A 25,677-nucleotide genomic window follows, 5' to 3' on the forward strand; every position below is an offset into this window, starting at 1 on the left:
TGCGGGGCTATCAGATCACACTTTGGATCATTCATTCTTTAAACTATATGACAACTTGAGCTGCATAACTAGTACATTTTACCGCAAATATGTCAGAATTCACTTTTAACAGCAAACCAATAAACAAAAACCAATATTGGACGTTTTAGAGCGGAATTCATAGTCGTTACCCGAGTTATGTCTGATTTACAATATTGCGAGACGACGAGACGAGAGAGAGACGAGATTTTTTCTTGGTCATTTAAATCGTAAGCCATTTGGTAATGTTAAGATTTTTTTTGGAAATTGTCTATTTTTGACTGGAAATAGAAGAATATGTGTAAAATGAAATAAATTATTTGGACAAACATCGAAAACTAGATATCTATTTTACTCTCGCAACGCATTCGTCTCATCGTCTCGCAATATTGTGAATCAGGCATTAAGATTTTTCAAAACTCCAGTAAGTTGAGAAATATTTCAAGCAATTGCTCAAAGGAATCAAAAATAGGGCTGTCACTTGAGTAAAGAAAAATCTTGTCTTGAGGAAAATTTTTTCTTAAACTCGAAAATTTGACTGATTTGAATTAACTGTCATCAAAAAAACATTTTTTTAATAATTTGCCATCGCGAATTTTTTTTTCGTTTGAAAAAAAAAAATAATTTCAATATTTGACATTTGAAATTTCACAAACACAAAATAAAAAAACAGAATTGAGTGGAAGCGACTTGGCCTGTTCCATTCGATTTCAGAATGAGTGAATTTTTGAGTGAAACCAATCGAAAACGACATTAAAAAAAATCTAAAGCGTTTCCTCAATAAAAAAAAGTCTACTCATACGTTCACTTGAGAAAAATTTCGACTCTAATGATGACTATGAATAAGGATTCGCTTGAGCGAATGCTTAAGATATTTCTCAACTTGAGTGACTACTATGAATTCCGCCCCTAATGTCTCCTACTTGTGTCGACTTATGTCGTTTTCGATTGGAATCACTCAAGGATTCACTCATTCTGAAAACCAATAAAACAGTTTGAATCGCTTCCACTTAATTCTGTTTTTTTTTTTGTTTGTGTTTGTTTTTCTTTGAAATTTAAAATGTCAAACTTGAAAAATTTTTAATATTTAAAGAAAATTGTACCTAATTTTTAACCAATTAAGGGGAATTCGTTTTTGAAAATATTTTAAAAGCATAATTTATTTGTTTGAAAATAAATTAACAAATTAATTGCGGAAAACAAAAAAAAATTGAATTTAAAACAGAAAAAAACAATGATTGAGTGTTTCTTTGACATGTAAATGTAAATGTATTAGTGCTTCTTGATTTGATTTTGTTTTGAAATCGAGAAGAGATTCTCTTCTGAGAAGCGTTCTGGCTGTCATTTTCATGCCAACAAAAACGGTATCAGAAGGCTTCTGAATGCTTCCGGACGCTTCTGGACGACCAATCGAAAACGACATTAAATTAATACGTTTTCGATTTTTTTTAAATAAACTGTTTGTGAAGAAAATATGTTTTGTTCAAATAACATCGGTATTTTTTTAATAAATGAAGCAATACATTTTTTTCGCTAGTACAATCAAGCACTAGTAATATTTTCTATTCAAAGCTATTTTCCCTGAGTGACTTTCTACTAATTAATCTAGAACACTTCAAGTAACTACATACATACTCTCAACTTGACTCATGTCTAACAATAATTATAACTATACATATACATACATACATACATAGTTCAAAGTACAATAAACTATAAAATTTAATTGCTATAGGTTTTGAGTAAGGTTAGAAGCACGTCCGTCGACGTCCCAACTTAACTTTTTCCATATTTGTTGCACAGTGCAGTTCAAAAAGAAAGTTATGACTGGTTGTTTATTATATTAATTTTGTTTTAGTTTACCAAATACTTTATATGATCGGCTTAATAGTAGTAGCTATGAATATAAATATTAAAGACTTAGATAAACTCAAGCATTCTTAAAGTAATTGTAATTTAATTTGTTTGTTGTTTTTTTCTTTTATTATTTGTTGACAATAATGATTTGATTTGACTTTTATCTAAAAAATGAAGTATAGGTACTTAAGCTAGCTTTTTGAATAGATTAATTAATATCCCGAAGGTCATATCTATTAATTATAATATTTTTTTAAATATACTTTTTTATAGGAAGTGGGAGCAGATTTAAAAAAAACTGATGGATGTCCCTCATGAAACACACAAACCTGTAATTTTTGTATCTTTTCTGTTTTTTTTCTGAAAGGAACAGATTCATTTCACAGTACACACCTATCATTAAAGGCTATGAAATTCTTTGTAGAAAAACCAAAAGATTCTACAAATTCGAAAAAAATAACCCTGCCAAACACATATAATTACACACGTAACATGTTAAAATAATAATACCACGTGTACTTTTGCAATAAGGAATTCCAAAGAACAGTGGTTTTTGATTTTTTTATATATAAAAAAAACCATGTCTGCCATCAATCGATTTGCAATTCATTGTCGTAAGGAAAAATAGACTGAAATTGAAACAGCGAGTATGTGGAAAATTTAATATTAAAAAAAAATGAAGTGCAATTTAGTGATAGGTAGGCCTAAAAACTCCTGGTCCAAGCAAATGCAAAAACACCAGCATTCAGTTGGCCTCAGAAACAGAACTATACAAAACCGGGAGGCTTGCCGCCGATTTCTGAGGTCAACCCGGCGAACCCCACAGGCGGATCACTAGTGTGAAGCAGTAACGTGGGAAGGTTATGATCCCCTCGACATCGAGATCATAACAGCGCCGAGAAAAAGGAAGAAGAAGGTGTTGGAATTTGTGTTAGGTGCCTCCCTGAACCATACTGAAATTTGGAAAAATTTCACTATGTTTCTCAGTGGCTAGGACGAGACGTCATCTTACTCATCGAAGAAGTAATCTCCTAGAGTTGTTTTCCCTCATTTTTGCTAAACTGGGGCATTCACAAAGGAAGTGGTATGAGCCCTCCTCTGCCTCTTCGTCTTGACACCCTCTACATAAGTCTGATGAGACAATACCCATTCTACTCATGTGGGTTCCCATTGAGTTGTGACATGTTAGGATACCAATCAATAGGGACAACTGAGGCCTGCTTAGCTTAAGTATGGTTTCAGTTTTGTTCTTAGAAAGGATCGGCCACAGATTTCTTGAAACTCGACAGGTTTCAAGAGCTGACCATCTGTCGTTTGAAGAGTTCAAGAAGCTTTGCTTTAGTCTGCTTTTTTCCTCCATTGGCATAAGCACCCATGAAACGGTTTGGCACGGATCGAGTGTTGATCCTGTTTTGGCCAGTTCATCTGCCCTTTCATTCCCCTGTATATCACGATGTCCTGGGACCCATCGAAGTGTAACTATGTTTGTTGTGTTTAGGGACCTGAGTGTATTTTGCTCCTAAGTGTAGTTTAAATACGAGTTTCTGAGATTTCGTTAAGAAAATTGTTCTTGAAAGGTGCTTAGTTTAATTTTGAAAAATGATTAGTGTATGCAACCACTGAAATGCATCTTTAATAAAAGTAGGTAGTCCTTTTTCTTTGGTAAAACAGCGACATTTAAAACCTTCATTTTCTTAACACTTTAACTGCAATACAAAAAAAAAAACAGATTAATTTAAAAAAAAAATTACGTATACGCCATAGTGATCAACTAACAAAACTGCTCATTGTACAAATGCCGGACTTGGGACCAGAAAAAAATTATTTATTTATTATTTAATTTTTATTTATTTTAGTCTTTCTTTTATGTTTTGATAAGGATTATTTTTTTTTTTTTTTGCAAAACGAAATGAAATTTTGTTATAAAGCAAGTGTCGTAACAAAAGTTGTGTTTACATGACAACAGAATGCACTAAATGAACTAGGTTTTAGTCTTACTCTTGCTAGATTCAATACAAAAACCAGCATATTTCAATAAGTTCAGTAGGTACTTTTAATAGTACAGCCCAACTAACAATTTTACTTCCACGAGGTTAGGATCTTTAATTTCTTGCAGCTATTATCTCTACAGGGCTTGTATTTGGTTTGTGAATCGAAAATTCAAACTTCCGAGGCATAACTTTCGTTACCCGCTTCCTAGAAACCTAGTGCAAGTGGAATCTAAAAATTTCTACAAGTATTAATGTAAACATTTCGTTTAAATTTCAATATGGCCACATGAAATTCCATTGTAGAAGCACAAGAAATATAAGCCAAAACTGACTTCTTTTAAATGGCTTTGCAAAAGAAATTGTATTAGAACTGCTTACAAAATCTTTATGAATGCTTTGTATTTTTTTTGTCCAATTCGAAAATTATTAGACTCAAAAATGACTTAGGTAGGTATTTAAGTATGGTAGAAGTACCTACAACTTATACAATTGCCTTAAATGCATTTATTATTATAATTCTATATTACCGAAATTATATCAATAGTATATGAGTCGAGATATTCATTAAAAAAAAAAAACATTACGTCGAATTTCAAATAAACCGCATTAAACGGTTTTGCCTTTTTAAACAAATATTCCACAAAATAGATGTGTTACTGCATTCTAATATTTGAATTAAAAAATTGTTGAATCATTGTTTTTGATTGAAAATATTACAAAGTATGTTTTATATTTCTTTCAAATATAACGACTTACATAAATGTACGTTTTGTATCTCTGTATGAGAAAAAAAGAAGTTAAATTTCAGGCGCATGCGCGAAAAAGCTTTTAGTTTTGTATGTTTGCCTTAGCGAAGTTAGGGGATATTTATTTATATTTGTAGAGGTCCTTTAAGTACAAGCAAAACATTGTAAAAAGCATTTAATTTTATAAGTTTGCCTAAGCGAACTAATTTTATTTCTAGAAGCCCTGTGAAAGTGAGTACAAGCTAAATTTTTTAAACTGTCAGGCAAACTCATGAGAATAAGAAATATGTGGATGAGTGCCGTTATGGTGACCATTTTTGGTTTTTTTTTATTCATTGTTATAAAGAAATAAATTAAAAAGTGAATCTTTTCATATCGGTAATTGGTTTAAAATAGTGATATTAAAAATGGTTTACTGACCAATTTGGAGTTAATATTCAAGTAAGTAGAGAAGAAAGGAAAACAAGATTTTAATCTTCTCCACTTATTTAAATATAAAATAGTGATGGACATTTTAGATTTTTATCTTAGTTCAAAACAAAGTTAATTCTCTAATTTTTAAGAAAAAGCCAAAAGCCTAAAATTATTAAAGATTTTTTTTCTGCTTCGGAAAAATGCGGGTTGCCGGCATCCGGGTGAAACCTCTAAAGTCTATAAAAACCGAATTTTTAAGATATTTTTTTCTGCTCCAGAAAAATTGTTCTTGAGTAAAAAGTTATTCTCTTTCATCTTCTAATAATGATATGGTTTGAGAATCAGAATATAATATTATTAAGTCTTTATTAAATAATTTTTTACAAGATAAAAAAAAACAGAAAATAACCAAAAATAATAACTTTGAAACAAAAACACAAATGGTCACCATATTCTTTAAGATAGTGCAACTCATCAGGAAGTTAAGTCGAAGCCCTTAGGAAGCTCTGGTTTCAAGTAGTCCAAATTTGAAACTCTTCCATTATATACCTGAGTAGCTCGATGGGTAAGGTACCGGACTATCAATCAGGATGTACGAGGTTCAAATCCAGCAAAATGCGTCAAGTGGTAAGAAGTTTTTTTCTCACAATATAATTGTGTTTGGAAATTTAATTTCAGAAGCAAAACTTGTCTGGATGGAAAACAAAGAAGAAAATGAATAAATAAAATGTAATAGGTATACACAAAAAAAAATAAAAATGAAAAAAAACATTTTTTTTTCTTTATTCTATTTGGGATATAGCTCGTTTAGACTTTCACAATCCTTCGACAAGTCTGCTCAGAGCTTCTAAATAAAAATAAAAGCCTGCAACAATAATACACATTTTCAAATTTCAAATGTTGGTTCTTTCTATAAGGCATTAAAGACATGTTATGAGTCTCTCCAATCAACTTGCATATGACTCTTCCAAGGCCTATCAAGCTTCTCGGGTGGGCCAGATGAGCTTCTCTATGGTCGTGTACAAGCAATATTTCTAAAATCGAAACAGCTTCGTTAGACCCTTGTGGAAGTAAAATTGTTAGTTGGGAGGGACGCACTTTTTTTGTGTTCTCGATCTCCCAAATTTAAATGTCAGATTAATATCTCTCGTTTTAATTTACAAAACCTAACTTATGAAAAGGAAGACAAGCACGATACAATAAACAAACCCTTTTTTCGAAATAATTACTTTCGTTATTAAAGTCATTCTTTTCTTTTAGAGCTTAAGGTGAGGCAAAAGTCTACATCGATCACAAGTACCTACCTATGCTTTAATGTCTATAATGCACAGTTGAAGTTGCATGAAAGTCTTATGTGGTCCCTGCCTTTCTAGACCGAAGAGAGTCCAAAAGTTAACTACCCATAACGCATTTATAAAAAATCATGGCATAGGTTCGTAGGGTACTGAATGTTTCTTTTTTTTATTTGATTATTAATATTGTTACAATTTTCGACATTGAAATGGTATTGTAGATCTACACAATGTATAAATGTGTCTGTAGATGCCAACCTCATCCCAGACTTAACCAGTCTTTATGCTTGGCTTCATCGATTGAACCGGCTCTGAAGTGATTTCATTTCCTACTATTTTGTCTGTACTGTGCGATGCTATGTTTATGTTGCTTGGTTCGTGGTCAGATAATTACGATCAGCGAAGTGTAAAGTTTTTAATTTAAAATATCAACGTAGTTGTTTTTCTTTTGTAGTTGCTATAGAATATTTATGTGCGGTTGCATCACTATTTGATTAGTCACAAAAAAAAGTATTTTTGCATTGCAGCGAATTTATTTAGAATATCATTGCTGATACTTGATTGAAGGACTTAAAAAAGAAAACTAATTAAAATTAAAAATTTATTATAAAACAATCGAGATTTTGTTTTTGTGAAAATTTGAAAATATCTGAATTTTAGAAGCTTATTAATTATGGTCAAAATTACTCATTATTTTAAATCATTATTTTAAGCCTTGTTTGTCACAATTTATTTTTGGTCTTCTCCAAATCACACGAAAATTTTAAATAAACAAAACCTGCATTCACAAAGGAAAAATAATTATACGAAGTTTCATGGCTTCCTCTTTGTTAATTGAATTGATCTTTGTTCTCTTTTTGTAAACAAAGAGATTTCATTACTTTTTTGTACAGGGTCGTCAAGTGGTTCTCGAAATTTTAAGTTTAATTTTTTTGCTTGGTGTTTTTACATTGGATGACTTTTCGATTCTACTCAGACATCAAGAGTTTGTCATTGTGTTCATACATATAAACACGATCTTTTGTAAAAGCACATATAAAAATTTAAAAAAAGGCACCATTTTGTTCCATTTCAGGACGAAAATTGGTAAAAGATGAAAATTGATGATCACAGTAGGTAAAACTTTTCGAACAATATTGAAGAAAATGGTGTGGGTTATTGGGCTGGGCAATCCAAATGCTGATGTTCAAGACTTCAATTTGGGCGGTGCACCACCACAGCTTCAATTATGGAGTAAGTTTTTCAGAGTGTGAGTATGGGGAGAGATGGAAACAAAAAAAAAATAAATGCTCAAACGAAGTATGCTGAAAGACCAACCTCTCAGAATTTGGTACTTTGTCAATCCCAAATCTCCTTTGCAACAGTACTTTGCTTTCTCCGCCCGTAATTGATTTTTTTTACAATTCTTTCACTTAAACATTAGCTTATAATAGAGAACAATTAATCAATCAAAATATATTTTAATTTTATTATATTATAATTAGGCTCTTTTTTGGTTTTGGAATTCGAATATATAAAATACTTTATTCCACTCTTTCACCCAACGATTCGTAAGAATTTCTTACTTCTCCAGGGATTCAGATTTTATTCTTTATTATATACTTGTACTTAATCATCATACTATAGTTACTACCCCAGTATTGTATCATCCCGATGGCACTGACACAAAATGAAAATGAATAACAAATAATAATAAATGAAATAAAACAATCAAAAAAATAATAATTTAACTAGATTAGGAAAGGCATTTAAATCACAGCCTAAATTCAGGTACATACTTGATAATAATAAATTGCGGATTCGGTTCTGGGGATTTTAGTTTCAGGGCTAAGGTACCCAGTTATTCTTGGGTATGTGAAGATTTTCGAAGAAAAACTTTCTTCTTGGTGATTTTGTCCACTGATCCCCTTCCCCATGGATATTTTCTTTGAACTAAAATGTTGTTGGGATTTCATCCGAAGAAAATTGGTCTATAGCACTATAGCTAAAAAAAAACTTATTCATTGAAAAAGAAAAAAACAGTAAGTCTACGCCCCAGTAAATACATTATGATATTTACCTAAAACGCTAAACTTCTCCTTTTTACTAATTTTTTATTGGTTTTAAATATTCCTAACCTTTCTGACTCATCGTATTAACTTATAACACTTAAATAGTCAGTCTTAAGAACGGAATAAGTCCATTTTGCAAAATTGTTTGGAAAACGCAAAAACCTTAGCTAACGAAAGTTCTTTCATAAATTAATCAAAAAATACATTGACTAACGAAAAATATCACCGTGGTTAATTAAATTTTACGTTAATCGATGAAAAATTTCGTAAAGTGATGTAAAAATTCATTAACTCTCGATCAAAAATTTTTATGAAAAATTTCATTAAAATACTACAGTTTTCGTTGATTGATGAAGTTCTTCATTAACGTATGAAAGCCATTTCGTTGAGCCAATTAAATTTTTCATCGGCTGAAATTTAATTAAATTTTCGTTGGCTCAACGAATTTTTTTGTTGTATTTACGTAAGGATTTGGTTTAGTGTTGAGTAAAACAAAAAATGGGAAAATAAAGATACAATAAAAAACACTTTTTGAGCCTAGCATTTTGAAGGAAATATAATCTTCTGTTTATATTAAGAGCAATGCATATCTCAGCCCGAAAAAAATACCGTTAAAAAAAAACAAAAAAAAACTAAAAAAAATCGCTTTTCTTGACTTTTTCATGTTTTCTTTGGACTGTTGGATTTTTTTCTCAATTTTTAAAAAAACATTTTCCGATATTAAATTTGATTCTCTACAACAAGTTTTAAAATCAGTTTATCAAAATTATGCTTTGCTTACGAGATATATTGAAAAAAACCCTCCCATTTAATAGCACTCCGCGCTTTTATCTTATAACCAATTCAACGTTTTATGTAATTAAAACCCGTGAACGCCTTAGTTAAGACATATGTAATCAGTATTCAGTAGCCTGAAATCCTGGATTTATTTTGTTCTTCAAACTTATAAAACTGTTCAAGTCTTGTAACTTCGACACCCAAAATATTTTTTTTTTTTCATTTTAGAAGATTTGTTTACGTCTAAGGATAACATTTGCATCAAAAAGTGAATTAAAAAAAGTGGACTTATTCCGTTCTTAAAACTGACGATTCATTTAATTCTTTAAAATGAAGTTTTTTGGCCGTAATCTTCTCAATTAACAAAAAAGAATCAAAATTTTTACATATATTCTACTTCAACACCGGCCACAATATCTTGAGTATTTTGATATTTGATCGTTTTTACCATTATAGACAAAAAACTATGTTTCTTGTAACAGTACGAATGTCCATTTTGGGTATGTTCACAAGCTGTGGCCAACCTTCACTTTGCAGCATAAACAATTTTTGTAGGATTAAGCATGACCTCAAACGCCATTTTTACAGCACTTTAAGCTTGAACTTTTCAACCAGATGAGCAAATACCTGGGAATACTAGCCACAGAATGGGGCGCTGTAATTTTGAAAGCTTATTTCAATTACAAGTTTTTGTTCTCCCATAGAGAGTTTTTTTTTTTCAAAAATCGTTCAATTTGTTAAAAAGAAACTCTTACAACTCTAACATTGCTGCGAAATAATCCAAACTTTAGTTGCACCTTGTTTAATAAGTTACTGGTATTCCGTATTCGTACATTATTTAAATGAAGGTTATATAAAAAGATTATATAACTTCATTAATTCCCGAACCAAGATGTTCACCTTGGACCTTATAACTTATATCTTTGGATGTGTTCATGTTCCCAAGCAAAACATTGACAGGTTATAAAACAATTGTTTGGTTCTGCAATTAATTTTCTTTCTTGACAAAAGTCATTATCAGCAATTAGCTTGTTGACTTCTTGAGACATTATAACTTATAAGCCATTGGTCATCGCAACTAAGCAATTTACTTCCATTTTGGGTGACGAATACATCCTGCCTGACGCCAAATCTGGTTCTGAATGTCTAGCACACTGTCGCCGGCCGTTCGTTGCGTTGACCATACCGAATACCGGGCGGGCGGTCGGCCGACTGGTAAGATAATTTATGTAGGTACTTTCTGACAAAATTATTATTCTTTCTTTTGTTTGTTCATTTTAAATATAATTTATTATTTCTACTCATGTTCAAGTTCCTGTCTTTTAAGAATATTATACCTAAGTCGCACATAAAGTGTGGTAAATAAATATAATGGTAACTTCCCGTCTTAAAGTAAATTCGATGCGATCAAATCAATTCAAACCTTAATCCATAAATGTATTTTTGGAATTGAATAATACCGAAGAATAGAGTGTTGAGGGATTTCCGGCAACACACCGCCACCGTGATAAAGGTAGTTATACCTATACATTTTAAATGTCAGTGGTAGAGCTGCATTGGCTTCTTAATCTTCTAAAACAAGAGAATCCAAAAATATTATGCAATCTACAGGAAGTTCAATTATTGAAACCATGATGAAAATTAAAACGAAGCAATGATCTCTGTAAAAAAAAGGTGTAGGTAGGTACCCAAGCCCACTTTATTCTCTTAGCTTTAGGGTAATGATACGGTTTATAATTGAATTAATATAGGTAGCTTCATCGGTTGTACACTCTCAAGTTTGATTGTTGGTATGATTACTTACGAAATTGTAATAAAAAAGTTTAAGGTTGAGAAATTGGTTTAAAATTCAAGACTGAATCATAAGTATCTTCCTACTAAATCTCAGAAAAAAAAGTCTTATAACTAATTTTAAGTAAAAATTTCGAGTATGAACAAGAACATAAGAAATCGGTAAAAATGTAATAAAAAAAAATTTTTTCTTATACTCAGTAGCTACTTATTTTATATTTTATTCATAAAAGACAAACAATTTTTTATTTTTCGAATAAAATCAAAAAATGAGTTACTACTAATTTTTAGCAAAAACAGGGCTAGTAATGAATAATTTTTGTTTTGAGATATAAAGATTAAAATTTTATTCTTTTGGTGTTATTCTGATCGAGGCCAAAACAATCAAACATCGATCTCAAAAAAATTTCGTTTTACACACTGAGATAAAAAATTAAAAAAACGTCATTTCCGGGAACGCGTTAAGGTTCTCAATAAATAATAGCCGTGTTTTATTTTCACCAAAATGCAGATCAGATCATTGTATTTATTTGTGTTACAACAAAAGAAGATTTCGCTTTGTTGTTGCTAAGCAAAATAAAACATGACTAATATAGGTAGTCTTATCGACATAATTTTGCTTGGTAATTTTAATTAGCTGGAAGGAAAAGAATGACCAAAAAAACTCAACAAACATCACTTATGACACAGTTATTTCGGGCATGCATAAAACGGATTTTTTTATGCAATTGGTCCTTGCATTACGAAATTAGGTTATATTATATTTATTTAAGGTCTATCTACTCACTTAAAATAATTATGCATCCTTGATCGATCTCTTTCAAACGACGCGCGGCGTTTAAACGAATGGGACCCAATTTTCTGAGGTATTCGACACAAAAATCGAAAAAAATATATTTTTGACACCCCAACAACATAGGCCTACATAAATTTATACGTATAGATTGCTTTTAGTTATACCTCAAAACCCAAATTTTGCTTTAAGACTATTAGATCCAGCATGATCTACCTTAAATCATGTGTCATAAGCTAATAATTGCCTTTCATTCTAGACACTGTCATTTAAACAGGCAATTTTATATTTATTAACCATCTTTATCCGTTATTACCTGATGAAGAAAAAATAAAAACAAGTATCCGAAACGAATAAGGAAAGCAATCAATTTTTTTAACAGTAAAAGTGGGTGTTATGGATAACATTGCAGTCACATCGTTCCTTGTTATTATTATTTTAAAGAAAAAGATAAATTTTATTACTTTGAGAGACGCCTACATTCTTATCCGTAACCAGTTGCAGTAATAAGTTTTGCAACGAAACGTAAGAAATCCAAAACCCAAAGAAAAAGTAAGTTCTCAATCGTACGTACAAAAAAACATGTAGGCACACCGGACAGACAATCAAGTTCAATGGAACATGTTTAAAAGAAAAAAACAAGCATGTGAGTACATCTCAAGTCCGAATCAAGCTTGATGTGGAACTGCAAAAAATAAAACAACACACATGTAATCGGTGGCTTAAGATATCTCGTCAAACTTATTTTCTATGGGGATTCTAAAGTAGCTCAATGTTGTTCTTTTTTTTTTTTTTTGCGCGCCTTTTTTCTGTGATGGTTTTATTGAAGCCATTTTTGTTGGCATAAGTTGACAGTATGCAATCCGTATTGCGCATATGTAGGTACATCAAAGCCACACAATTTGAGCTCTTTATTAAAATTCGAGTTTGAATTTCCTCGGAAACCGCAAATGTTGGCGCAAAATCTGTGTTTGTATGTGCGCAGTTAGCGGTACGCCATGACGCGTCAGATAGATTGACTTTTTATGTACGAATGCAGCGGATTTTCTTGCCACATGCACGTTTCATAGATCAGAGATTTGAAATGACATAGCTTTAACAGAAATACGTCATTAGGTAATTCATCATAAAAACTCCTGCTAATATTATTGGTTTTGCTTCGGTTGATTGCAATCTGGTGAACTGGATTATAGAACATGTAAAAAATGAGCTATCATCAAATGCAGGAAAAAAGATGCAATTTGTTTGTTGTTTAACGGTAATTGCATAGATAAATGTAGGTGCTCAATATAGAGTGATATTTTGCAAATAAGATGAATGTTCTGTTGAAGTCTCTGTTTATATGTATCTATGTTTATGCTACCTAATAATTAGTTATTAGGTTGCCCTTACCTCTTCAGGTAATTGTCTAACACTAAAGATAAATAAAATTGTATCTGGTATATTATGTATTTTTAATAACGCCTTCGAAATCCAAGATGGAACTAAATAAATTATATTAAGACCTGCGGTATCAAGCTTAAGTTCTGCAACTTATCTTTCAATCTCAATGTTGAGGCCCTAATTATGATTTAATCTACATTTAGAATTATTGATGTTTGCTTGAAATTCCCTTGATTACGTGATTTTTCTAGAGATTTGATTTTTAAATCTCGTACCTCCAAATCATGTACACATAATAAAAATAAATCTCATAGGTACTATAAATTTCTTGCTCCTAGACACACTCTTTTGATGAATCACAAACGACAAGAAGAAATGTCAAAATGAAAAAAAAATAATCAAATTCAGTCTTCTTGTTCTTGCACTTTTGTGAAATACTAGACACTTTTTCCATTTTGTTATTTTTGTTATTGTTTATTTAAATACCAAATTATTCAAAGTACTAACTTACCCTGCTGAAAATTGAGAACCATTTGGATTATTTTCATTCAAAATTACATAGGGGAAGTGGGGGAAAGACCGCCCTTTTAGTGTTTAATTGTCTTAAAAACCAATAAAAAATATCTTTAAATTGAAATAAAGTGTTTATTCTTTAATTTTAATGTTTTTTGTAGGAAATCTCATCATGAAAAAAAAAAAAAATTTGAAAAAACATCTAACAAAAAAAAACCGCCCTATCAATACTTTCAATAAAAACAAAAAAAAAAAAAAAAATCAGTTACTATCAATACTTTTATTGATAATAAAACCGTTTCTATCTTAAAATATGGAATCTATTTGCGATAATGACAACCGTATATTTTCATCGGTTCCCAACTTTTATTACAAAAAAAAGAAAAAAATTAAAACTTTTAAATATTTCATTTAAAAAAGTACAAACTCCTCATCACATGAAACATGACGATTTGATGAAGAATCACAAAATTTACTATAACTTTTCTTTTTCTTTTATATAAGGAAAATTGATTGAGCATATTTAGTAACGGTTTTAATAAGAACTATTTTTCACATTTTTAAATCTTTCCGATATCTTTTTTACTGCCCGAGATATCATTGGTTGTTTGGCATATTTTATAAATTCATTATCTCCTTTATGATAAATGAAGCCTAACCTACTTACTTCATTTTAAGATATCTCGGGCAATGCAAACGATACTGAAAAGATTTAAACAGGTAAAGATGAAAAACAGTTCTTATAGAAACCGTTACTAAATATGCTCTAACAATTTTCCTTATACAAAAGAACAAGGTCCGAAGAACTCAAAAAAACGTTTTTTTGCATTTTCTAACGGTAATATCGGGAGCTGATTAGTTGTTTCTGACTTCGGATTCGAGTTCAGCACACCGAAAACCTTCAGAAAAGTATATTTTTTGTTTCGGCAACAAAACCCTTGTAAACCAGTGTTATATATGTAACTTCTTGATGTAGCTATTTTTTTTTTCAAAAGTGTTTAAAAATTAATAGTTTTTAACTATGTATCTTTTGCACGCAACTTTCTTAATATCCATAATGTCTTTAAATTTGTCAATTAAAAATTTAGCAAATTTAATTTACCTATTGCATATATTTTGTTTAAGCAATTTAATTAAAATAATTATTTAGGTACCCTCTTCAAAATGATAACAAAAAATAAAACTCAACTTTACCTTCACTAGAGGGGCTTACTTCACGATTTGTATTCCCTTTTTTATCACGCAGCACATAGGTGTATTTGACCCAAAAAGGTGATTAAAATAAAAAAAAAATAATTCCATATGAAAAAAGTTACGCATACGCCACAGTGACCCGAAGTTAGGACGCAAACAAAATAACTAAAGCACCAGTTCATCTCTTTTAACCATTCAATAAATATCACAATTTAACATATGGGTTGCTGAGATATTTCGGAGCTAATATCTAAGTATAGCAAGCGGAAATGGGTAAAGTATTTTTTACCCACTTACTTATTTTTTACCCACCATGCAGAAAACAAATCATAAAACAAAATGGCGGCAGTTGGTGGAACTTTTTATTTTTTTACCTGATAGGAATAAATACTGTGAAAATTATGTAGAACTAAGTTTTTGGGTACCAAGCGCTACTATAATACTATTTTGTTAATTATTCTTTTTCAGCTCTCGTGAAAAAAAAGTTTTATTTCTTGTCTCGACCCAACCTACACGCTCTAGCTTTTTGGCACATTCCTGGTGAATTAACCTGTATAAATCTTACTGAAAAGTATAAGAAAATCAAAACTTATTTTAAGAAAGTTCTCTGTGTGACGAGGCCTTTAGACTAATCTCTTCTTACCATTTATAGCCTTCAAGAAGAACGTGCGACTCATATTGTGTTTTGCTTTTGTATCCACGTTTATTTGAATAATTTTATTATACAAACCGCTGTAACGCAATTTGTAGATCAAATTTCATTTAACCCCATCGAAAGGCAACTTGATTCATTATTTTGTGGTTTAGCACAATAAACAAAAAACATTTATTTCAATTCAAATCATGATTACAAAATATTTTTGCTGTTTACGATAAAGAGACTTTAGTTTCCGGACCCGCACGTGGATTAAGAGGCAGGTAGGTAAGTGCATTGAACTCTTTTTGTTGTAAAGGGTGCTTTAAAATGCATATTATGTTAAATTTAACAATGAATCCTTATCATTTTTATGTACATTTGGTGACTGTACCTCTTAATGTTTTTCCATTCCACCATTAGATCGATTAATTGCAATAAAATATCTATAGAGTAACACACAAAAGATAACGACTTCTATGGTGAGTCGTACGGAACTACAATTTTGGCGGCACACCTTGAAGAAAATTAAAACTTTTTTGATAGGTAATTATTAATGTTAAGTACTCGATCTGAAATTTTCTTATCAACATTTTTAATGCAAACACAAGTTGATAAGAGAAATGCCCCTATTTTAGAAAGGAAATTGTTCGTAATTCATCAATCATCAAACAATACCAAATCATACAAAATTTTGTTTACCTAAGCTTTTGTAAAAATAGATGGATTCTTATGTACCTACTTTTATTTCTTATTATTTTTTTCGAAAAAAGAAAAACATTCAACAAGACTTCGCTTAGTTTAGTTTAGTTTTTCATTCGTCATGTTGGGAGTATATGAGGGTAAATATTTCAATTCCTATAAATTCACTATGGGTTTCGGAGTGTACCTATACATTTTTTGGTCAAATGTTCTTATTTAATTTAAAGAACTAGTTAACAACCCCAAATTATTCTCGAAAATTGTTGATAGTGTCAGTGTATTTTGAGCTACAAGAACAAGTTCAAGCGACCCAGCCGACAAAATATCGAACCAGTGTTTTCAAACCCCAATTTTATTGTATTACTATGTACATTGTTACTAAGGACCAATTATATATTCACATATTGTATATAATATAATGTACCTATAACAACTCTAACATATATGTATTATGAATATGATTCCCTGCAGAAACATAAGAATACCCAACTAGCGTAGCGTTGCCCTTCAATAAAATTGAACACATTTTCACTACTAACTTTAAATGAAAGTGAGCTATCGTTAATGTGGAAAATATCATATCAATATCAATAGTGTGTGCAACGTGCACCTGCCAAGGACTACATGTACAAGTGCCTAGTAGTAGTGTATACACCACAACAAAACAAAACAACGTTACCCTGACAACAGACATTAATACTCCTTAAAGATAAATATAAGGGTTTTCCCCCCATCAAGGACTAAGTTCGCGTCCTTTTAGATTTATATGGGTACGCATTTATCGTCGACATTTTACGGTGATAGGTACGTATGCAGTTATTTAAAAGAAAAAAGATTTATTATTGTTTTGTATACCTTATTCTCACTAATTATAGGGCAAACTATTAGTTTCAATTAGTTCGTTGAAGTGCAGGTATTGTTCGGAAATTGTTGGAGTTTTTATTTCAATGCAATTCTTATAAAGTGCATTTTGTTTATATAAAAGTACCTACTTTAATAATGAGACCAAGTGTGTTAATAAATTCATCTATAATAACATCAAACAATATTGTTTTTTTTTATGAAGTGAGTGTACCTTCCTTTATTTTTGAATAATTTTATAATTAACGTGACCGTCGTTAAAAAACAACTAAAAAAAATGCACAAAAAATAAAAAAAAATAACAAACAAACAATATTTTATGTTGTAGACATAACCAATTTAGAAGATTTATCTGCAGAAAAAATAAAAAATGTTTCTTTTTAAACTTTAATTTGGAAAACATATATGAAGTTACATAGGTGTTTCATTCAAATGTTGTGACAAAGATTTAGAAATTCCATAGTTAAAATTTTTTTTATTCAGGAAAAATAAAATGCACGACTGGGGTCGCACGTACTTGCTCTTGCAGTTTAAAACACTTTTATGTTAGTTTACTTGAAGATTTTAATAGCTGCCTCCATATAAATTTAAAGAAATTTTGTTGATGTTGGGAAAGAGCCGACATTTAGGGCAAAATTTTGAAAAATTTGTATGGGAGGTACACTTTTTCGACTTTTTTGAGAAAAAACTAAAAATGCAGTTTTATTGCAATTGTTTTAAATATTACGTCTGCAAAGTTTAATCAAAATCGTTAGAGCCGTTTTTGAGTTATTTGGTTTGAAATGAAAAATTTGTATGGGAGGTACACTTTCTAAGCGAGATATAAAAAAACAAAAAAAAACCAACTTTCAGAATTCCATAAAAATCATCTGTACCATTTGAAGAAAATCCGTCCACCCGTTTAGGCTGTGGAAATGTGTACAGATGGACGTACAGACGCACAGACGCACGGACGGAATTGCGAGACCCACTTTTTGGAATTCTCTATCATCGTAATGTTGGTTTTGATTAAAACCTCAATTTTTTTACGACACGAAACCAATACTTGTGTGGATTAGAATCAAAACCCATTTTATCCACTTTTTTTGATTTCGAGTAAATCGAGAAAAACTTGTATCTCGTAAACGAAACATTTTTTAGTACTTTTTTAAATGCAGGATGGATTCAATTAGGATTCCCTACAGTTTAAGTCCAGAAATCGTGATCTGAGGGTTTTAGTTTTAGAGTTATACCCAAAACAAATATGGATAGAATGGATTTTGAAAATCACCTCTGAATTTCAGACCAAAATAAGAAAATATGGCATGAAAAAAATTCAATTAAAAACGAGAAGACTTTATTTCCATTTTTTTAACTACGCCTGCTTTCTTGAACAAATAAATTCAATCCTAAATGCCGAAAATTTTTTTTTCAAAAATCCGTATAAGTTTTCGGATATTCCCATCTAATCTCATCCCATGGATAAAATGGTTTTTGAATTTCAAATTTATTTTAGAAATAATATTTTGAATGGATATAATGGATTTTGATGCGAATAAAATTGTTTGGATATAATGGGTTTGGAAACAAAAACTCAAGTGGATAAAATGGGTTTTGAACTTAACCTCTAACTTTGGGGTCTGATTTCTATGCCAACAAATGTAACTAGAGACTCAAACTTGGGCGCAACGTATGTATTTGAATAATAGAAACAAAACCTCATACCTAAGTCATTTTTTTTGAAAAGTGGATATAATGGGTTTTGATTCTGATCCACACACTTGCCCTATAGAGCAAGTAAAAATTTATTTTCTTTTAGTTTTTGTCATCTAATAAAAATTATTTTTACTTTCCCATAACGTAAGAAAATATTTTTGTGATCAAAGTTTTGAAAAATATATTTGCTTGAATGTCTAAACTGTGTAAATAACATAGAAGCGGATGTTCCAAAGTTTACCATCGCTGATGAAAAAAAAAAGATGACCGGCAATGAAGAAACCATACACAAGAAATTTTATTTCTATTTTAAAATGGCTTCCTTTGTCATTTCCATTTTTAATAAAGTTTAACATAAATTTTATATTCTTGTATTAAAAAACAAACGAGTACTATTTTAATTCCAATCCTTACCAAGTCTTGTGTAAGCTTTCTCCCAGAGCGGACGTATGTTAATTAGTGTCGTGGGGTGCGCTCTTTTTTGCATTTCACAGAAGTTCTTAAGTTTAAAATTACATAAGTAAATAATAGAATCAATTATTTTTCCGCAATGATTTGTTTTACCTGTAAGGAAAAAATAGAGCGTAATGATTCTCTTCAATTATCCTGTATGGTCTGTCAACATTTCTTTCATGGGCCTTGTGTAAATATGTTGAAAGCTGACATTGATTATTTGTATTCCATCAAACAACAATTCAAATGTGAAAAGTGTCTCGCTCTCAGACGCTCATCATCACAACAACAACTAATTGGTAGCAATTCGGTCGCATTAACTGCATCGTCTTCGACCAAAGCTGATGAATCATTTAGGCAACCTGTGCTTAAATCGTCGACAACAACAACTCCTCTTGCATCTGCATTGTTAGATCAGCACCAACAGAGTGGATTTACGAGTCCAAAAGCATTGGATAACGGCTCCGACGGTTCAATCACCTTAAAGCTACTCTATGATGAAATTCTTGCCATAAAAAAAATGAATACTGATTTCCTACACAAAATAGAACAATTGAGTGAGGAAAATATTGCACTGAGATCGAGAATTACTAGTTTGGAAAGTAAATTGAATTGGAGGGAGCAGAAGGAAATGGAAAGTGTCATCGAAATTGTTGGTGTGCCTGAGGCAAACACTCAAAATGCATTAGACACCGTAAATAAAATCTTTGGTGAAGCGTTAAATGTTTCTGTTTCTGAGGAAGAGATAGTAAAATGCTTTGTCAAACGTTTGCCTGCAGCAAAGAAAAATAATCATCATTTAATACAAACCAATATGAACACCATATGCATTCATCTTTCGTCACCTGATGTCAAACTGCGTATAATGAAAAGCAAGCGTTCTGCTAAGAAGTCTCTAAACACATCACTTTTTGGTGAGGATAAGAGACATAGTATTTTCATCAATGATTATTTTACTAAGTACACTAGGGCTTTATTTATGGAGGCAAGAAAAGTAAAAAATGAAAATAATTATAAATACTTATGGTTTAGAAAGTCTAACATTTTTATGAGAAAGGTTGATAATGGTAGAGTTGTTATTATAAGATCATTTGATGATTTAAAGAAACTTGATTAATTAATTACATAGCAATGGTTAATAATAATGATCCTTTAATATATGACTCTACCAACGAAACCATACATGATTGTCATGATACTATCTTTTATTCTGATATAAATGAAAAAAAACCTGTTTATGTAGTGCATCAAAATGTGAGAAGTTTGCGTCAAAATTTCGATTTTCTTTTATGCAACCTTCAAAGTTTTATAAATTTGCCAGACTTGATTTTTGTAACTGAAATTTGGATTTATTCCTATGAAAAAGAAGATTTCAATATCCCAAATTATGTGTTTTACGCTAATACTAACGATTCGTATATGGCAGGGGGTGTAGGTGTATTCATCAAAGACATTTATGAGTGTAAAGTTGTAAATTTAAATTTTTCGAGTGCTGATGCTTTAAAAATCACTTGCGTTATATGTAATGTATCTTTTGTTTTTGTGTGTGTTTATAGAATTCATAATGTTGCTTCGAATATTTTCTTAGATGAATTTTCAGTCTTTTTAACGTCAGAAACGGGAGCAAATGTCATTATTCTTGGCGATGTAAATTTAGATTTACTTAAATCTTGTAAAACAATAGAAACATATGAATCTCTTATGGCTGCTCAAGGGATGACATCTTTCATTAATGAACCAACTCGTGGAGAATCTGGCACTTGTCTTGATCATGTTTTTGGTCGGTTTTTAGCGCTTGGAATTAATCAATGTATTGCTCTTAATTTTGATCTTCGGATTACAGACCATAGCATGACTGGTTTACTTTTCAGCAGTCTAAGTAGTGAAAACACGTCTAAAAGAGATTTTTCTTCGAATTTATTAAAAATTGACTATAACCTTTTAAAAACTAAACTGCTTAGAGAGAATTGGAACGATGTATACTTTGAGGTAGACGCGTCGCGAGCATTCCAACATTTTGTTGTAATCCTTAAAAATCACATCAATGATTCGAGCAGAACTTTAGTTCTTAGAAGATCGGAAGTAATGTTAAAACCTTGGATGAATAAATCTCTTCTAAATCGAATAAAATCTAAGCACAGACTTCGTAAGAAATGTTGCAAACATCCACATAATCATGCCCTAAAAACTCGCTACACTCAAATATGCAAAAAAATAAAAAAAGACATTAAGTTATGCAAGGATAACTTTTTTATTAACAAAATTGAGAATTCTCACGGTAACCTTAGAAAAGAATGGGAAGTTGTTAATACAATTATTGATCGCAAGTCTAAATACCGTAATGATACAATTGCGTTAACAAATGAAAATGATAATGTCACAGATCCTACTGCAGTTGCAAACATTTTTAACAACTATTTTACATCTATTGCACATATGTCATTTCCTCGTGATTTTTCGTTGTCTTGTGACATTTGTTCGGAATCAGTAACTCTTCCTGAGCTTAATTATAATAGAAATAGTTTCTTTTATACAAATATTACAGGACTTGAAGTTTTGAAATTAATAAATTCTCTCAAAAATTCGAATTCTTTTGGAGACGATGGCATTTCAAACAACGTTTTGAAAAAAATTGGTCTGTATGCAGGCGCGGATCTAGAAAATTGGTTTGGGGGGGGTCACAGGATTAAAAAAACTTACTTCCAAAATAATTTTTAAAAAATGGTCAAGTGCTCAAAATATATGCTAAATATTAGCTAACATAAAAAATTCTTTCCAAAATCTTATATCAAATTCATTTTCGAAAGGATTTTGTTTCGCAGCTTAAATTAAGCTAAATTTTTGACAATACCTACATTTTTTTTAAAAAAAAGTTTTCAGCTGTCAAACATTTAGGTACCTTGCTCTGGGACCCGGTTAAACTTTTATCTTCAGAGTAAAACTTGTTTGAAGAAGGATTGATGTATTTTTTTAATAAAAATAATCAAAAACTGAAAATAAAGAAAGAAAATTGGGAAAGTAATTCCGACTTTTCACGAGTCAATTTAAGCCGCACGATAGATTACAATAAAAGCGGGATTTTGTTTTGTTATTGTTTCGCAAATAAATATAATGATCTGATCTGTATCACAAGAAAAATAAAACACAGCTTTTATTGATGATGAAAAAAAATTTTAAGGTAATGTAAACGCAAAAATGAAATTCATAGGTCAACGCTTGTTTGTAAATTGTTAATATTTATAAATGTTTCATACACCATTAATTCTTTTGTTTTGCAACTAAGAGAGTATTTAGCCACTTCAAAAATGTATCCCAATTCTCACAACTAAATAAAGCTAAGAAAATTCTTTATTCAACAGACATAGATGTTACACACTACCTAAAACTAAGACTTGAAATATATGTCCCGTTTTCGAAAAATTGATATTTAAAAAATATATGTTTATATTTTTCTTAATCCAAAAAATTAATTTTTCTATATTTAATTTTTAATTAGTTCAATCAAAGCTTTTGTTTAAAAAAATCTGTTGAAGTTAATGAGGTTGTCATTTTAAACAAATTTAGAAGTTAATTACCGTTCTACACTGTGTGTATCTTGAACCTAGTTAAACCACTTTGATTAAACTGTTTTTCGGAATGATTTTTTGTTTTTTCAAAATTGAATCAATGTTGACCATACCACATTTTACATTGCGATTGCAGTTGAATGTTTTTATCAAAATCGCAGGGACCGGTTTGGAGAAAATTACCTATATTTTTACAAAATTCTTAAGTGAAAGGTACCTTAATTTATGGTTCAACTATACTAAAAGTACGAAAAAATTCAGAAATGTTTTTCTTCCACATTCGTGTTTTAGGTAGAACTCGCCTGGTGCGCTTCACTTAAAAAAAAACTGAAGTTTCGATTACATCGATGTTTGAAAGAGCGATGTTTTCAGCATCATTATTTTTTTGCGGAAACATCAAACCATAAATATTTTTTTTCTATGAAAAAGTACCGAGTAAAAATAGTATAATTATTATAATTATAACATAATTATTATGTTTAATACGCATTTTAAGAAATGTGATCTCTGAAAGAAAAAGTTAGCTTTAAAAAGAAAAAAATGTACAAATTAAAAACTACATAGGTATTTTGAGGATGAAATAAATTTCCTCCACACAGATTTGTTACAAAGAAAAGTGTATATCTTCTTAAACCAAAATATCAAATTAAGTTATTGCGATTAGTTATGATTAGGGCCCGCATTTTTATGCCCTAAAAAACACGAAATATGCACTTGAAATTACATAATATGCCATCAAAAATCTAAAATATGCCTTAATAAATCCAAAAATATGCTGCAAAAATACTCAGTACAATACAAAAGTAAACAAAAAAAAAATTAAATAAAATAAAAAATAATTCAGTCTTTTATTAATGGAAAGTTTTCACAGCAAATAGTAAATAAAATTGACATTAAATTCAGGTAGGTTTAATAAAAAATATATCATTTATATAATATCTTAGTACATTAGTTTCGTAAAAAGGTTTTGTTAGCATGAATCATGAAATGCTTCCTGAAGTTTTCAAAACTAAACCGTTGGGATTTGGTTTTAATAAACTTTTATACATGGAAAATGACCTCTCCAAATCCACAGACGTTACTTAGCGAGTTCCAACCCTCTAGTTTTACTATAGCCTCACTGAGAAACCCATAGTTTAAACTTATGAAAGTCAGCTGGAATTGTGTTTAGTACTGCCAAGTTCTCAACAGTTTTCATTTCCAGATGAAGATAGAAATGTTTTATCGGAGAAATTAGTTTAAGGTCCTTAAAATTTATTTTTCTTAAAATATGCTCGAAAAATATGCATTTATTGTGAAAATATGGTCACTAAGCCAGAATATACATTTATACCAAAATATGCAAAAATATGCAGTTGAATGCCACTTTAAAGCAAATCTCTTGATTCGAAAAACTATCTGTTTCATTTGTTTTTAAGGCTGTCCAAAAAAAAATATGCATTTGCATAAAAATCCGGGCCCTGGTTATGATATAGCGTTCGTGGATCGGAATACATGTAATCATGTAATAGTTATTATATCATGGAAAATTATATGATTATTCAGGTTTTAAAAGTTTTCATTAAAAAAATGTGTAAGTAATCAAAATTTTTTTTTCATGGTCTCATTATATTTACAACTAAAAACCACTTCTTGCTAATATGCCCATGAATCATTTCCTAAAGCATAGTCATAACAGTAAAGAAACCCTTCTTATAGTTTAAAAGCTCGTTTCCACCTTTTTGCCTTATAATTTTCTATTTTTCATCTGAGGTTTTGGGGGGGGTCATGACCCCCACGACCCCCCCCCTAGATCCGCCACTGTCTGTATGTTGTTGATGTTCTTGCATATCTTTTCAATTTAAGTGTTTTGAAGGGTTCTTTTCCTGAGTCACTTAAAAAGGCTCATGTTATTCCTGTTTTCAAGAAAGGAAATCGTAAAGATAAAACCAATTATCGACCGATCTCTTTATTGTCTACCTTGTCAAAAATTTTTGAAAAGGCTATGAAGAGCAGGATTTTGAAATATCTCACTAAACTTAATTATTTCAGTACAAAGCAATTTGGTTTCAGAGAAAACTGTTCTACTGAAGATGCTTTGCTCGATTTTTGTGAAAACATTTACAAAGGTCTTGATGACAAAAAATGTTGTGCCGGACTTTTCGTGGACATAACCAAAGCCTTTGATACGATTGATCATGAAATTCTGTTGAACAAACTGTATAGCGTGGGTTTTCGTGGCTTCGTTCTAGACTGGTTTTATTCGTTCCTCAATAACAGAGTTCAAAAAGTTAAAATTGGAAACAGTTTAAGTAACTCCAAGACTGTAAGTCTCGGTGTTCCACAAGGATCTGTGCTTGGACCGATTTTGTTCCTAATTTATGTGAACTCGATTTTTGAACTTCCTTTTGTTGGCAAGGTCAAGGCTTTTGCGGATGACCTAGCGTTTGCTTATGTTTCAACTAACCTTTTTGAATTAGTTGCTAATATAAATAGTGATATACATTTACTCCGGCTTTGGTTTGCTAAACACAAGTTGGTAGTTAGCCAAAAAACTAAACTCATGTGCTTCACTTTTCACACGACGGGATCCCCTGAGTTCAACATTATTTTTCATGCGGCTAATTGTCACAGAGCAAGCTTGCTGTCTTGTGAATGTTATTTATTACACAATAAAGATTTTGACTGTAATGAACATTGTTTCAAAGTTGATATAGTAACTAACTACAAATATCTAGGTGTCTTAATTGACCAAAATCTGTCTTGGAATGACCATATTATGTGCTTGAAACAGTATCTTTTATCAACTTTGCGCTGTTTTTACCGTCTTTCGAAATGCTGCTCTTCAAAAGTTTTGAAAAATATTTATTTTGGCATTTTTCATTCAAAATTGCAGTACGGTATTAGCTGCTGGGGGGGAGCATATTTTAATAAAATTCATCAATTGGCCATATTACAAAAATTTGT

General features: G+C 30.7%; 1 protein-coding gene across 3 annotated transcripts in view; it reads left to right on the top strand.

Annotated features, from left to right (window-relative positions):
- The window catches only part of LOC129916657 (clavesin-2-like), a 48,081-nt gene that overhangs the window by 15,291 nt on the left and 7,113 nt on the right, over positions 1-25,677 (top strand). Inside the window, exon 1 of one of the 3 annotated variants that reach the window (XM_055996771.1) lies at positions 16,408-16,960. The exons of the other annotated variants lie outside the window; for them this stretch is intronic. The gene's annotated coding sequence lies outside the window, so the exon portion shown is untranslated. Of the gene's footprint in view, positions 1-16,407; positions 16,961-25,677 lie in introns of those variants that run through there. 3 annotated transcript variants of the gene reach the window in all.

Source organism: Episyrphus balteatus, chromosome 1 (genome assembly GCF_945859705.1).
Source record: "Episyrphus balteatus chromosome 1, idEpiBalt1.1, whole genome shotgun sequence".
In the NCBI taxonomy this organism is placed as follows: Eukaryota; Metazoa; Arthropoda; class Insecta; order Diptera; family Syrphidae; genus Episyrphus; species Episyrphus balteatus.